This window comes from Schistocerca nitens, chromosome 5 (assembly GCF_023898315.1).
Source record: "Schistocerca nitens isolate TAMUIC-IGC-003100 chromosome 5, iqSchNite1.1, whole genome shotgun sequence".
NCBI lineage: Eukaryota > Metazoa > Arthropoda > Insecta > Orthoptera > Acrididae > Schistocerca > Schistocerca nitens.
Window position 1 is genome coordinate 683,982,618 of NC_064618.1, and position 17,354 is coordinate 683,999,971.

General features: G+C 44.7%; 1 protein-coding gene across 1 annotated transcript in view; it reads right to left on the bottom strand.

Annotated features, from left to right (window-relative positions):
• The window catches only part of LOC126260656 (homeobox protein Nkx-6.1-like), a 251,246-nt gene that overhangs the window by 103,315 nt on the left and 130,577 nt on the right, over nt 1-17,354 (bottom strand). The gene's annotated exons all lie outside the window — the stretch shown is intronic.

Consider the following 17,354-nt stretch of genomic DNA (forward strand, 5'->3'; position numbering starts at 1 on the left):
GGGGAGCTATCTCCTAACGTAACGGGTGCGTCGCGAAACGTTGTGCCAGGCCGGGATTCGAGTCAGAATTCTCTGCTCTCGGCGAGCAGTCGTCACAACAAGGCTTCCAGACCTCACTCAAATGCCAGTGCATGTAATTCAGTATGTTTACAGGGCTTACCATAATCAATAGCGGTAACTGATACGGGTGAAAATGTGCAGCAAAAGCGTTCCAGTAAAGATGGGTCGGCAATCCAGTTGTTTGTGAAATAGTCACGAATGTGTGGTCACGCACTGCCATTGACATCAAAATGACTATTCTAAATAAAGGGGCCGGCAAAAAGACTCGCCTAGTTTCAGAGAGTAATCAGAGGGAAACAAAGATACAGAGAAAATACATCTATTTGCGAACAACAGATACTATGCCATTTTACATTAGCTGGTTTTTAACATTATGTCCGGTAAATGGCTTCCTCCTTTGTTGAAACATTGGCGAAGACTTACCCGGAATCTGTCCGTAGTTCTGCGTGCCATTCCCGATGGAATGGCACCCATTTCCTTGGCGACGGCCTCCTTAAGTGGTTTCTGGATTGTGAGGAGACATCTGCACACTTGAGCCTTTAAATCTCCCCAAAGAAAAAAAAAACTACTCGGTGATAAATCGGGTAATTTTAGGGGCCAAGCGATGTCTCTTTGTGAAGAGAGAAGACGCTGAGAAAACAGCTCTCTCAAAATTTGTAGGGAATGCCGAGAAGTGTGAGCTATGGCTCCGTCTTGTTGGAATCAGATTTCTCACTCTTTATGGTCCCCGACGAAATGGTTTAACTTAGTTCGGAGGAACATCTCCATCATGCGATTTTAATTAACCGTTATCGTCACGCCATCTTCTTCAAAAAATACGGACCCCTACACCAAATTCAGCAACGGCGTACCGGACTGTCGCACGATGGCTGAGACGTGGTCCTGGTGAAGTTCCTGAGTTGTTTTGTGACGCTCAGTAGCGGAAATTTTGTTTACTTACGGTACCTCACAGTACCACATTTTCTGGCGTTGTGGTAGACCGAAGCCGACCAGTAGTTTCCTATTCAGTGAAGGGCCTGATGCTGTAAAGTCTGATAGTCAAACTCCAATAGTTTTTCTATAAGGAATAGAATCATGTCGATCAAGTTCGGACCGAATGCGAAATGTTCGCTGAGTAGTAATCACAGAACTAAGTAGTAATCACAGAAGCACGATTACGAATACAGTCCTCCACAAGAAAAGCACGATGCTTATCTAGCTAAGCCATTGCACTCACTGAAAATGACAAGTATACCGCTATCGATCGATACCATGTCCACATCAGTATCCCCGCCACAGTTCATACAGCGGCCTCTCCAAATACGAGAGACCTTGAGATGGGCCCTATAATACTTAAGTATTTGAAATCCAGACTTTTCCTTTAAATCATACTCCAATTGGTCTGAAATTTCACCCCGAGTGTAACTTCAAAACAATAAAATATTGCCTCAGCACGTTACTTGTTACAGTTCGCTGACCATTCGTACCCGTTCAGGAAAATGTTCCCCGTATCATCCCCGCATTTGGATGCAATATTGCACATGTGTCTACAGTGAGCTATGAATTCTTTCAAACATCCCCAATCATCAACTAAATCTTAACAAGATTATAATTCACTGTCTCAGTTCTTCAATCATGTCAACGATGGTGCAATACACTTCACTTTTGAGATGAGCCCAGACAGAAATATCCAGATGATTGAGGTCAGATGATCTTGGCGGCCAACGTACAGGCCACTCCTGAGTTATCCATGTGGAGCCATATTGGGACGTTAAATTTCGCCCCACAACAGTGTGCCGATGTCCCATCATGCTTGTACCGCATTCCCCAACCATGGGCCGCGGATGAAGTTTGAGCACAATTAGATGAGGACTTAAACGGAATTTCTATATTTTATACGCATTTGTACTAACTGGGACAATTTTTCATACGGAAATCAGTGACGGGCAGTAAGGACACATTCGCAGTGCAAGCGGTTCTTTTGCAGACCATGATCACTGGAACGCTTTTGCTTCTATTACTGTATACTTTCATCAGTGTCACTTTTCACATTGAACTCTGATACAACTTGTACATCTCCTACGGCCAGGATAGGTTAAACTGATGGTGGATTCATTAAATTTTAACTTCTAGTTAGATTTTCTCATTCTTCAGCACTTGTGCATTTAGTAATAATGATTTCGCACGGTTGACGGATTTACGATTATCTTTAATTAGTGATAACAACTTGGTCACATAACAGTTTATTCGCAAAACCATCTAGTAGCAATTAATGAGATAGATAAGCTAAAGGTGAGAAGCGAAGTGATTCACTTCTCTTGAACAGAGAAACCGCATTAGTCATGTTCAAAAACCATTGATATGACGACGTAAAAGCAAAGACCACGTCGTCAAACACAGAGAAAGGAAACCACGAAATGGCAAGTGAAAACATCTGAGTTAGAAGTGTAAAACTGAAACGTCAACAAGCAATTAAATCGGCATGAGCTCAGGATTAGGAACCAAAAGGAACTCACCAACCTGGCAATGTGCGGTTCAAAGAAAGGTTAGTGATCAGACCCATGAATCATAGTGGTAAACAAATATTGCTTGCTCTAGACAACGCGTATGTTGAAGCGAATAGGACCACACGGTAGAACGACGTGAGAATACAAGTTAGTGAAAGTATCGAGTTTAAACATGAGTAAGGCGGTCTCCGTTATTCAAGGCAAGTGAATCACTTTACTTCTCATCTCTAGCGTAGCTATACCATTGATCGGTGATAGGTTTGTGAATAAAGTGTTATGTAACAGGAATGTTATTACTAATTACAGATAATCTGAGGATCCGCTAACGCACGAAACACATCATTACTAATAAAACACTTGCAACAGAAACTGTATTCTAATTTTAGAACATTTTAGCCCTCCTGCTGCGTCAAGCCAAAGTGGATTGTGAGTAATGTGCTTTCTGTCGTTCTTCAACAGCTTCTACATTCTTGGAAATGTGGTCCGTATATGCAACTAAGTGTTGTTTTGTTCTAACGCTCCATTTTATTATAAATACATGTTTGTTTCACATATGTAATAATTGCGTTATGTAATGTTAACATATAGTTTACTGAATTACACTTTTTTGTTATTCTCTTATTATTAGGTAAGAAACAACTTTTTGCACCAAATGTTTCGTAATGTTAAATTACTACTTGGTCCTACTTACGATTAAGTTCAAAAATGGCTCTGAGCACTATGGGACTTAACTTCTGAGGTCATCAGTCCCCTAGAACTTAGAACTACTTAAACCTAACTAACCTAAGGACATCACATGCATCCATGCCCGAGGCAGGATTCGAACCTGCGACCGTAGCGGTCGCGAGGTTCCAGAATGTAGCGCCTAGAACCGCTCAACCACCCCGGCCGGCTACGATTAAGTGACACACGTACCCACATAACAACGAAGGAATATCAAACTGCACACAGATACCACAACACAAACGAAAAATAACCGAAAACTACACAGCGAAAATTGGCAACACCATATTCACCAAGCACAATCAACGCACAGTGAGACTGAAATATGCTCGAAAACTCCGAAAATCGACATCCCGGTGTACACAGGTCAACTGAGTACAAGGCTAGGATGATGCGTGGACTAATAAGATCACAAAAACGTAACAAGAACCAAACAATAATTTCAACTTTACGAAGCATGCGCTCGAAAAAACAGATTTTTACGTAACACTAACGAGACAAAAAACTGTAATACAGTAAAATATTTGGAAACATTATATAACGCAATTAAAAAGTATGTGAAAGAAACATGTTTTATAAGCCACTGAACATTTATAGCACCTGAAGCACTGTGCAGTCTACGGACTCAAACACGGGAACCTGGCTATCGGGAAGTGGGCTATTGTATTCCTAAGTGCCCCCACTTAGCGGAGAGTTAGTATCAAGTTGAGGCACTGAGTCGATCTGCGTTGAGCTCGGACTGCGCAGTCGGCATTGCTCTACACGTGAGAGGTACGGATCCAGGTTTGTGTCCCGTTCCGGCACACAGTTTCTATCTGTCGGTGAGTTTAAAGCAGCGCACACTACGCTGCAGCACAGGAGATCCATTCAGATCTTTTTCTATTCTTCCATGAGATCCAGAGGGCGGTGGGTGACTTCATCCAAGTTAAAGCACTCAAGTTCCGTAACTCTAGGAAGACATACAGTACAAGCTTACAGAATATGGCACCGGCTTTGACATTTGATTCAGAGCGTCTTAGCAGGTAGAATAGATCGTTCTTAAGGGTACAAATTTGTTATGTGAAAAAGTAACTACAGTAGTGGCCCAGGGGAGACTTCACGATAAATACACAAACTACGTGCGGCATGCCGTCGTATGCACCGTGAAGCTATTCTCGGATGTAAATGTTGTAAAGGACTTTGGTAGGCATCAGAAAACTGCAGCAAAATGCAGGAAGATCTGCAGTGGATTGACGCTTCGTGCGGAGATTGCCACTTGATCCTAAAAATAAATAAAGGCAACATATCGCGCATAAATAGCCGTAAAGACACATTATCGTTCCATTACATTAGCGCCGATGAACACAACCAATAACCACTACAGCAATGGTAAAATCCGCTACAGTTATAAAAATTATTTATTTCTAAAAGAGGAAAGCATGACCCAGTTTTAAGATATGTCACATCTTCAGGTGCATATTAAACGGTGAGTCCATAAACAAGGTTAAAACAGCAACAACCCAAAAATACGTAGAAGCATCCTTTAGGGGCGACCTAGCGCTTATGAGGGATGCCAGCAAGAGGAACGGCAAATATCGGACTGAGATGAAACTCATCCACGGAAGAAATGGCTTGCAATACGCTCGTTTGACCCAATCTTGAACAGCGCTCTTCAGTTTGGGAGCCTTATCGGGAAGGGTTAATAGAGTTGCTTGACTAGATCCAAAGAACAACGCCATAGTTTAACAACGGCAAAAGTATTTCGGAGACACTGATTACAGTGCAGTAGCCCTTGTCCGTTGTAGAAGACTCAAGTAACATAATATACTGTCAGGTTACCCTCTATTCAGAGGCCGTTGCACGCAGCGACTGTCATTTTGACTTGTAAATAATAGATTTCAGCTATCAGTTGTCCTTTGGAATTTTTATTGGCAGATCTAGATTTCAGCTAGAAACTAGCCATTCTCAATGCACTATCATTTTTGGTCAATGCATGTAATGCGTAATGATGAGAAAATCAGAGAAATTCGACCTCACATTAAAGCTTATCGACAATCATACGCGTCCCTATTCTCTCTCTCCCCCCCCCCCCCCCGCCCCCTATACCCTGGAGTAGACAGTTGTATACTGAGTGAATAACCACCAGTTTTCTGGGATATAGCAAGTTTTTAATGTCATCTGTAAATTAGTTTTGATCGTGGCTGTGTTTCAGCAACCGTATGTAAGTTTCAGCGGAGAAATAACACAGCCAACCGGTAGCTAATAATTGTTTCATACATTGGCCTAGCTTTCGACACCTCTAAGGATGCCTTCATCAGAATGAAAATTGAACAGCCGAAAAGTTACATTGCGAGACGGCAGTAGTCAAAGTTTAGAGCAGACATGCTCCAGTCAAAAATTAAAAATTAAAAAGGTTCCAGCCTTTGGTATGTACACCTTGCAAGGAGTATTTCGAGTTGAGAATGTCTGCTCTAAACTTCTACCTTCTCGCAATGTAACTTTACGGCTTTTAAATTTTCATTGGAGGTGTCGAAACCTACGTCATTGTACTAAACAACCATTTGCAACCGGTTGACTGTGTTGCTTCAAGGTTGAAAATCTTCTATAAAATTTAGTTCTTATGGCGCGACATGTCTCGAGACCGATCAGCTCAGTTATATAAAAATAACGGGAATTTTAGAGTTTCAGAGTCTGCGAGCGCCCTTGCCGACAATCGTTCCTCCCACGCACCATTCGCGAATGGTACTGGGAAGCGGGAAGTGCTAGTTGTATTCAAAGTACTTTCCACCTCCCACCGTAAGGTTTTTAACGGAGATAAGACGTAAATATAAAAATGTCAGTACCGTATTAGAAGCACCCATATAACATGCACAAATAAAGTTCTGATGCAGTATTTGGTGAGCGTGCGGACAATCACTACTGTGCCTGGGTCCCTCGTCTACGCCGGCTTGCAGCTGGGTTCTGCACGAGTGGCGCGCAGCCCTCTCTGTGGCTCGGCCCGCCTGCGGCCGTGTGCGCGCGGGCGCCATGTTGGCAGCGCCTATATAGGGCGCCACCCCGCTCCCTGCTCCACTTCGCGGAGTGCGCATGCGCCAGCCCTCTGGCGCCGACCAATCCTCGGCCGCTGTTCCTAATACCGTCATTATTGCTGCTATAAAGCTTGTAAAAAGGCCGAAAGAAAAGTGGACTCTATTTTTCTGATGTTCCCGGGAAGACAAGATGAAATCTCGCGGACGGCGTACAGTCCGGTTCACCAGCGTCGCAGCATATCTCCGTTCCCGCAAGCTGAAGTACGGCGTCGGTCTGCGACGAGATCCCGGGTCGGCTCGGGCTGTTGTTTTGTCTTCGCAGTGCACTTCTATGTGGCACTCATTTTCCTCTCCAGCATTATGAGACCCGGAAATTTATATGGAATGAAAGAATATTTCAGCGATCCCCAGACACAAGAGTTGGACAAAAATATGGAAATACCGCGAGAAATACACGCTTGAACATGCAGAGGCTGGCCAAGCCTGCAAATTACGCTGTTGTATTTGGTGACTAACGGGATCTGTGCAATGTTCTCGATGCGCTGGATTATCAGTCGTGGTCAAATCAGTGTTCGGTGTACCTGTGAGCCGGCCGGGGTGGGCGAGCGGTTCTAGGCGCTACAGTCTGGACCGCGCGACCACTACGGTCGCAGGTTCGAATCCTGCCTCGGGCATGGATGTGTGTGATGTCCTTAGGGTAGTTAGGTTTAAGTAGTTCTAAGTTCTAGGGGACTGATGACCTCAGAAGTTAAGTCCCATAGCGCTCAGAGCCATTTGAACCATTTGCGTACCTGTGAGTGCATTTTTTCGGAGCTATGTGAACTCGAATGTGGGCAAATTGTTAGTGCTCGTGTGGTGAGTGCTTCCGTAACCAAGAGGGATGAAATGTTTGGTGTTTCAAGATGCACCACTCGAGAATTTATACCGCCTACGGGGAAAGCGGGAAAACATGTTATGCTGAATTGTATTGTATGTTAACCGGGGGCCTACAAACGGCGGAGAGGCTCCGTCCCCTCCGTAGCCGCGCTGGTCCACAACCCCACGACGACTACTGCAGTCCACTTCTCCCCTCCACCGCCCCACACCGAACCACTCTTTCAGGGTTATTGTGCGGGGAACCCTCCCCCTCCCCCCCCCCCTCCCCCAGGGAACGTCTCGCACCACGAGTGTAGCCCCTATGTTTGCGTGGTAGAGTAATGGTGGTGTACGCGTACGTGTAGAACTTGTTTGGGCAGCAATCGCCGACATAGTGAAGCTGAGGCGGAAAAAGGGGAACCAGCCCGCATTCGCCGAGGCAGATGGAAAACCGCCTAAAAACCATCCATAGACTGGCCGGCTTACAGGATCTCGACACAAGTAAGCCGGGCGGATTCTTGCCGGGGACCAGGCGCTCATTCCCAGTCCGGAAAGCCGTGCGTTAGACCGCACGGCTGACTGGGCGGGTATGTTATGCTGAGTTACAACGCAAACGGAAGTGTGTGGTGATGGATCGTGATGTATGGTCACTGAGGAGCATTGTAATGAAAAATAAGAGCACGACAGCTGCAAAATCACTGCAGAACTGGAAGTCGCACTCGCGAATTCTGTCAGCACCAAATAACATGAAGTGAGCTCTAGAATTAGGGAATTCCAGGGAGAACTGGAATTCCAAGGTCATTCACCAGTGATGCAAATGTCTTTAATAGGAATACATGGTGCCGAAGCCATGAAATCTGGACTATGGAGCAATGGAAAGAAGTGAGTCTTGTTTCACACCATTTTCAACTTCTGGTCGAGTTTACATGCCAAAAGGAAACATGGCGAGGGGTTCGGTGATGATTTGTACAGCCGAATCGTAGTGCTCCACGGGCTGTGTTACAATGCTATGTGACCGCTGTTCACATAGCTAGCATCGACCAGGACTGGTTCTGTGAACATGAGGGTGAATATTGCGTCTTTCCTGGCCACTGCAATCATTTGATGCCAAATTATTGACCCTTTGTGGTCTACTTCAAAGAGACGGTACATAATCGCTAGCCACCCCCATCATCATCACCTGAATTTGCCACTATTTTGCAGGAAGAATGCGCGAGATTCCCTTGGAAACCATACAGGACCTTTACTTAACCATGCCGAGACGACTGGTAGCAATTTCGAATGGCAACGGGTTTGCGATTTTTATACAAATACTGTAATCACATGAGCATTATTAGACTACACTAAGCGTCATAAGATCCATATTTTTGTCCAAAGCCTGTAATCAAATGCGCGTTATTAGAATATACTAAACGTCATGATATCTGTGTCGTATGCTTTTGGAATAATTGATCTTTTTTTATGGGGACTTTTCTTAGTCCTTCATCCCATTTATGAGTAACATTTTACATCAAACATGGTAAACATGGTCGTATTTTTCCACTTACTGTTCTATTTGGGAGTGGTGCACGGGAAGGAAGACTGACAGTACTCCTCTAAATTCGTCGTCGGACCCATACGCGAGGTAAAAGTTGAAGGAGACAGTGTTTCTTCACTTGTTTTGAGGTGTTTTGGGGACTTCCGAATTTTTAGAATAACGTTCTCCACCATACACAGCGCAAATTTTAGTTTGCAAAGCTTTTCTATATGCTCTCGCCATATCTAAACCAAACTGTAACTCATCAAATATCTCGTCCCCGTATCTTCTGTTCAAATCAAAATGGTTGAGGTGTTTGGTTTTCTCCTCCACGACAGGCAGTGCAGGCATCTGCTCTTTTAATACCACGATGGTTCGTACTATACCGCAATGGACGAGCCAAGATCCTGACAGTTGACAGAGTTGTCGCCAGCGTTCACATGCAGAAGACTGCCTTCAGTACTGACTAAAACCATTGAAGCGTTGCCACAGAAACGTTTCAGTCGCTAGACTTGGCCAGGGTGTCACCGTCGTCTTGTTTACGCTCGAGATACAGGGGAGTGGACGTAGTAGTAGCGTGCAATCCAATATTATTGCAAGGAGAACCCAGAAAAACGCTACAACTTTACGAATATATACGAACGTCAAGTAGGCACGATAATTAAACATTGACTAGCACTTAAGCCTCGAGGGCTTTAATACCATTCTTCGTTTTTACGTTAAAATTTAATGCAATGTATCTTTTTTGAAAGTATGGTCTCACTCGCACACGATTCGTTTACTTTGGCACCTTTTTCAAACCATATCCTCTAGACACTATAATTTTTCGCGGTAGTTTCCTTGCTGGCCTTAGGGTACATTTCTGAGCGACAAAAGCTCAGTATTTCCCGCAACGTTAGTATTTATTTGTATTGTTCACAACATAGCGGAAATTACTGACTAATTACAGATTTGTTCACATGGTCAGTGGGATATTATTTGTGTGTGCAATTTGCTACTTCTTCTTTGGGGTTCATATTTGAATCCCAATCCCCTCGCCACCGTCTCTCTCCTGAAGTACGAGGGCTATTCGTTTATTAACGTCCGATCGGTCGCAAAATAGAAACCACAGTGAAAATGAAAAATGTTTTATTTGCAACAGTTACCTACTACACCTTCCCGCTACTTCTGTACATAGTCGCCGCTCCGACTGAGACATTCGCCGCGGCGTTGTAACAACTTTCCAATACCCTCGTCATATAAAGCAGCCGCCTGTGCTCTCCAACAATTCATTACTTTGGTCTGTAGCTCGTTGTCTGTGCCATAATGCCGTCTTCATAACCAGAGTTTCATAGGAGCAGAGATGGAACTCAGACAGAGTCAAGTCCGGGCTGTATGGTCGGTGATCAAACACTTCCCATCGAAAATGGCGCAAGAGCATCTTCATAGCCCATGTAGTGTACGGCCGAGGATTCTCATGAAGAAAGAAATGCATGACAGTTACCTTTATCGGGCTGTGACAGTGACGTTTTGTGGGCTGCAGGTAATACGGCGAAAGCTCGCAGCAGGCTCTCATACTTGGCGGGAGACACTATTTTCTAGGTACCTTTATGATCTCACTATGCACTCAGATAAGTTACGCGATCAACGTGCATACTAGAGACACTGCCCAACACATATGTGCAAAGCTTCATCGGATTTTCACCACGGTTTCCATTTCGTGACCGATCGGACGTTAATAAGCGAATAGCCCTCGTAATGTACGCACCATCGGCTTGCTCAACTTTACCAGTTCGTTTGCATATTTCGTTTCCTTTTCCGTCAGCATTGTCACGCCTTTCTCCTTCTTGCCGCCAATAAATTTAATGACGTCAACAGAGCCGTCACGGCCACCCGCTGAGGCTTTTTCTGCGATCGTTTACCATGCTTATGGCGCAAGATAACAACACACATTCCTTTGAAGCGGGAGTAGGCCTACCTAGGTGTAACAATTTGTAGAGGTATAACGGGAATAAGTCTCTACAACTGATACGTACACTGGAGAGTACCCTTTCACACGCAATTAAAATTGTTTGCAGAGTACGTGCGCTATCTGATCACAAGTGTCCGTATACCGCTATGTAATGCAGAATTGGCCACTAGATACCACGAGAGGCGGACCCGCCAGTATAAAAGGAGGCGGGACCTACTGTGTTATCAGTAAAGAAGCAGTGACAGCAGAATGGACCAGTAATGAGAGCTCAGTGACTTGGAACGCAGACGAATCATTTGATGTCACCCGAGTAACAGAAACATCAGCGATGTTTCAACCCTTCTAAAGCTGCGCAAGGCTATTGTTGGTGACGTGATTCTGACCTGGAAACGCGAAGGCACAACGAAAGCTAAACCATGACCAGACAGACCTCATGTACTGAACAGAGAGGGAACATCGACTACTGGAGAGGTGATGATGATGATGATGATGATGATGTCCCATACTCTGAGGAGCGTAGGGGACGATGCGGGAGACCCGCACCGCTGTATTAGGCAAGGTCCTAGTGGAGGTGGTTTGCCATTGCCTTCCTCCGACCGTAATGGGGATGAATCATGATGATGAAGACGACACAACACCCAGTCATCAAGAGGCAGGAAAAATCACTGGCCCCGCCGGGAATCGAACCCGGGACTTCGTGCGCGGGAAGCGAGAACGCTACCGCAAGACCACGAGCTGGGGGGTATGTTATACAAAATCGCATGAAATCAATGGAAGGGATCACTAAAGAGTTCCAAAGTGCCAACAGCAATCCAGATAGTAGAATGACTTTCCGTAGGAAGTTAAAAAGATTGTACAGCTGTCTGGCATACATTTTATGTTGCCAGTACTAAGCGACCCTTGAGTCGGTGTGCAGAGCAAGGCGACGGGACATTGGATAATTGGAAACGAATGATTTGGAGAGAAGAATCACGCTGTTCCATGAGGCAATCCGATGGGAAGGTTTGAGTTTGGCGAATGCCTGTAGAACATTGCCTGGCACCACATGTATTGGTTAGGCTGTGGTTCCCTTATTGCACTCAAGATAACGCTAAATGTTGAAGGATATGAACACATTTTACAACATTGTGTGTTCGCACCATGTCATAAAGCAGCATTTACGAGGCTGTGGCTGGTGGACAACAACATTCCTGGAATGGCGCCGCCTGCCCTGAGTCCCGAGCTGAACCGAATGGAACATCTTTGGGTTACCTTACAACTTGGACCTCGCTCGAGACCCGACGTCCAACATCACCACATACTCTGGATTCGGTTCTTGAAGACATCCAGACACCTCATTGTAAGTATCTCTAGCAGAATCCAAGCCGTCATTAGGGGAAGTTTGGACACACCCCATATGAGTGCCCCTTGCTTTTCATCAGATATTGTATGTAGACTAAATGTAGATGTAGCAAGTAACTGCACCTAGTCATGTGAACAAGTTAGTTCCCGACGGTGTGTAAGATTGGCTTTGTCGAGTAACAATCATTATAGCGCGATCGATCTTTCTATTCTCTTGTAGCCGCGCGGGATTAGCCGAGCGGTCTCAGGCGCTTCAGTCCTGGTTCAAATGGCTCTGAGCCCTATGGGACTTAACTTCTAAGGTCATCAGTTCCCTAGAACTTAGAACTACTTAAACCTAACTAACCTAAGGACATCACACACACCCATGCCCGAGGCAGGATTCAAACCTGCGACCGTAGCGGTCACGCGGTTTCAGACTGTAGCGCCTAGAACCTCTCGGCCGCTCCGGCCGGCGCTGCAGTCCTGGACTGTGCGGCTGGTCCCGGCGGAGGTTCGAGTCCTCCCTCGGGCATGGGTGTGTTTATTTGTCCGTAGGATAATTTAGGTTAAGTAGTGTGTAAACTTAGGGACTGATGACCTTAGCAGTTAAGTCCCATAAGATTTCACACACATTTGAACATTATTCTCTTGTAGCGTTCAGTTTAGATGGACTAGCAGTTAAGAAGAAGTCACTTTAACTGTCACGGATCTCCTCTGGCCGTAGGTACTACCCCTATGATTCGTTTCAAAAGTGAATCAGTGGCACAAGCCTCTTTTGTCGATCATTCCTACTAACTAGAAGTCGACCTAAAAAAACGTCGGCATACGGGGAGAGCTACAAATGTGAAAGGACCTGGCATCCGCGCTGACGTCTTGCAGACGAGGCGCCGGCCTCCGATGGTAGATCGAAGCCCCACCTCGGTCACGTGACTGTGCGACATCTTGGGAGCTGTAAGGGGGGGGGGGGGGGGAGGGTGGCACGGCCATTACCGCGGCCCGGGTAATGAGCAGGCAAACTTGGCGAATGGCTAGTTATTCAGGCGGCAGTTTGCGGTGTACTTCATTACAGTAAAGCTGGTCATTACATCACAGTTAGGCCCCGGCGCCCAACTTGGCTGACGCCATGTGCCGCCTCGTCGGTACAGTCCGCTCATCTGCCGCTGCGGCCGTGCCCTCTGCGGGCCCCCAAGTGGAAATCAATATCGCATGTCTTCCCGCTCGTGCAGGCAATAAATCTGGCACAACGTTCCCTGCATAAGCGGACCTAGGGTTGGCTATGAGGTAAGTGGAAGGTGTCGGTCTGTCTTTAGATTGAAGGCCAGCTTGTAAGACACGGAGAGGAACTACTGGTAAGTTAAGAGCTGTGTGTCAATCTGTGAAGTGTGTTCTGATCTCACAATGGATTTCCGAAGGTAGCGATCCAGGTTCGAGTCCTAATATATTACGCAGTTTTATCTTGCACATGATACTTGAAAGATCGGGGTTTAACGTCCTGTCGAGACGTGTTTATTATAAACGGAGTACTGGCTCGTATTAAGGATAGATGGGCAAGAAAATAAAGTCTTTCCTTTTTAAAGGAGTCATCTCCATATCTGCCGTATGCGATTTCGCAGAATCACGGAAAATCTCAATCTGTGTGATCAGACAGGACATGAACCGTCATAGTCCCAAATATTACTTATTTTTGTAGTAAAGTCCAGAGTGAGATTTTCACTCTGCAGCGGAGTGTGCGCTGATATGAAACTTCCTGGCAGATTAAAACTGTGTGCCGGACCGAGACTCGAACTTGGGACCTATGCCTTTCGCGGGCAAGTGCTCTACCATCTGAGCTACCCAAGCACAACTCACGCCCCGTCCTAACAGCTTTACTTCCTCCAGTACCTCGTCTCCTACTTTCCAAACTTCACAGAAGCTCTCTTGCGTACCTTGCAGAACTAACACTCCTGGAAGAAAGGATATTGCGGAGACATGGCGTAGCCACAGCCTGGGGGATGTTCCAGAATGAGATTTTCACTCTGCAGCGGAGTGTGCGCTGATATGAAACTTCCCGACAGATTACAATTGTGTGCCGGACCGAGACTCGAACTCGGGACCTTTGCCTTTTGCGGGTAGAGCACTTTCCTGCGAAAGGCAAAGGTCCCGAGTTCGAGTCTCGGTCCGCCACACAGTTTTAATTTGCAGCCAAGTGTTTATCCGCTGCATCTTGTCAGAAGCTTGCTCAGAACTCCGCTATAAGTCCTGCAACCGTGTTGTTTTCCTGTAAATGTGCTTGCCGCCATTCAGTCATGATGTAAACTTTGAATCCATTTCGTTCAACTCTTTACAGGTGATAAATACTGCCTTCATATTCTGCTAAATAGTACAGAGTGGGGTAGCGCAGTGGTTAGCACATTGTACTCGCATTCTGGAGGACGACAGTTCAAACACGAGTCCGGCCATCCTGATTTAGGTTTTCTGTGATTTTCCTACATCACTTAAGGCAAATACTGGGATGGCTCCTTCGGAAGGGCAAGGCCGCTTTCCTTGTCCATCGTTCCCAAATCCCAGCTTCTGCTCTGTCACTAATGACCTCGTTGTCCACGGGATGTTAAACACTAATCTCCTGCTCTTCCTATTCTAATAATTAAAATAAGTCAGGGACTACGAGTAAGATCTGCAATCCTCTCCCTAATCCTGATTTTATTTCCTGTGCAAAGAAGTCTGTTAACAGATCGATTGAGTCTGGTAAGTGCAGTTAAGATACTGGAAACAATGAAGCAATGACATTCACACGTAAATTATTGAAATGATTTGCACCACGATGCGAGCAGTTCCGTTCAATACGCTAACTGTACTATTTTCTTTATGATGCATTATTCTTGGAGTCTAATGCCAACTCTTATATTTCGAATATATAGGAGAAACCAATTTCAAGTCTCAGTCAAAGAACGCTGACTTCGGCTTTACATGTTTCCCGATATCACCTCCGGGCATATTATGGCATGCATCCTTAATCGCAGACTCTCTCGAATCATTGCACAGTTACGCAAATGTAAAATTCAGTGTGAGTACTAACGTCTTTGGTGATGAAACATTTCGGGGATCTCAGGATAATTCACTTGAAAACGTTAGCCCAGGTGAATCTGTGAAAGTGATCAAAATAGATGGTGGAATTGTTGTAATGCAGATTTTGAGACAGGAAACATGGGATCAACGATTCCTTTATAAGATAGACGTCGATTTTACACCAAACGAAGCACTCGTTCCTTTCTCCTTCTTTCGTAGTTCGTCTATTGTTGTTTCATCATCAGAAGCTTCAACGCTGCATCATATATGCTGACTATCAACGGCAATACATAATGAAAGCGGAGACATACGGGTAACAGGTAGCGATCTCTTGAGAAAGATGTGATCTTTCCGTCTCGTTGACATTTAATGAGCTCTCATTTTATTAAAATTCGAAGAATTGATAAGGAGTAGAAACGTAACAAAAATTTTAAATCGAATCGCGTACCTTGCACAAAGTGGAGACTTGAAGCTGAGGTGAACATTGTAATCTAAACAGTGAATATATCCAGAGTTTTAGGTTAATACCGAAATTAATGATGTCAAATGACAAGGCAGTGTTTTGACCGCTAGTGCATCATTACGTAATTTAGTTCCTCACGCTCATGTTTCAGTCTTAGGTAGTTCAGAAGTGGTACCTATATTTTATAAGGCATCATACTACATACAAGAACTACAGATCGTACAGTAAACACTAGGGTATTACATAGGCTATCATATCCCATAATATGATAATTCTGAAGACCATAATTTCTTTCACTATCCTGTTTTTATATTGAATGTGGAGAGGAGAAGAAACGAAAGGAAAGGGGTCATTGCTACCAGTGGCATTGGGATATTACGCAGAATCGGCGGCCGCGAGTGAAAATGTGTACTGGACCGAGATTCGAACCCGGGATCTCCTGCTTACTAGGCAGGTGCGTTAACCGCTGGGCCATCCGGGCAAGCTGTTATCACAACTCCGTGGACTATTTCGTCTCGCCTCAAGGCCGGTCCACTGTCCCATCGAGCGCCATCTGTCTGCAGCCCCTATCCATTTCCTCCATATTCGCTCTTCCGATGTTCCCACTTTTTGTGGAAAAAGACGGCTTACAAGGAGGATTTTATTTGTTGAGCAGAAGGTATTAGCAGGAAAACAAAAGGACTGTAGTTTTTAAGGGAAAGTGTCTCAAAAGATAAAGACTTTGTTGTTGATAATGAAATATTTGAACAGGTTATGTACAGGGTGTAACGGGTATAAGTGCAGATATTTCCTTATGTGGTACCTTCATAGGTACAAACATCAGTATGTTGTTTATTTTTTTCTCAGTGTATAGCAGTCTTTCCGCAAACGCACCACGAAGCATACGAGCCCATGTTTTCTGCATGGTTGTAACTGCACCACTAAGTAGACTACGCCTGTCAGTATAGACTTACCGTTTTGCATCCACGTGTCCACTCCCCAACACTTGTCCTGTTCCCCAGAGTAAAATAAACCTTAATGGCTTGCTCCTGCCACTCATACTTGCAGGTACTAACCAACATAAAAATGTACAACTTCTAATACCTATAATTATTAGTCTGCAAATGGTTTGAATACTAATGTAATGTCGTTCAGTACACTGTCCTCTGTCACTGATAGAACTATGTGCACTTATACCCATCACACCCTGTATATTAAGTCCTTAATGTGTAATATTACATAAATGCCTATGATAAAGTTAAATACAGGAGAAACTACCCAAATTCTCAAATACAGATGTAACAGTGAATATTTTCCTGGAAAATAAAATGTCTTGATTGTAGGTAGAGTGGAGCTTTTGGTTTGTCGTGGCATCTGGATGCGGAGGTTTGTGAACCCGTCATCCGGTCCGCCTCTTCTTTGGGAAAGATTCCTACTCAGTTTTATAGCAGGGTGCATAGACATGAGGCCATCCTGGAGGGATCAGAACAAAGACGATTTCCCGCTCCTACCTGGGCTGAACCTGGAACCCCAAGGTCCAGAGTCTAGTTAGTCCTCAGTCACATATGAACAAGAGGAGAGCAGAATTCAGGCAGATGAGATTTCTCAGAGCAGTAAAAGGAAGTAGTAGATTAGACAGGAGGAATGAATAGGACAGCTATAAACTAGGAAATAAAATCCATGGAAACTGAACAAAATGGAATGAACGCATTAACAGGATGAGTGTCTAACGAATACCTGCTCTATCATAAGATACATCTCTAAAGCGAGAAGAAGAAAGACTGATGAAAGGACGGGTATTACAATACGTGTAGAAGAAAAAGTAGAAGAAGAGTTGTGTAACAGTTGTATTTGAATGACATCCAACTGTTTGAGTGAAAACTACCCGTTAGGTATGTATTTTTTCACTGATTAGTCTCCAGAATTGTTTCCAGGTATAAATTTA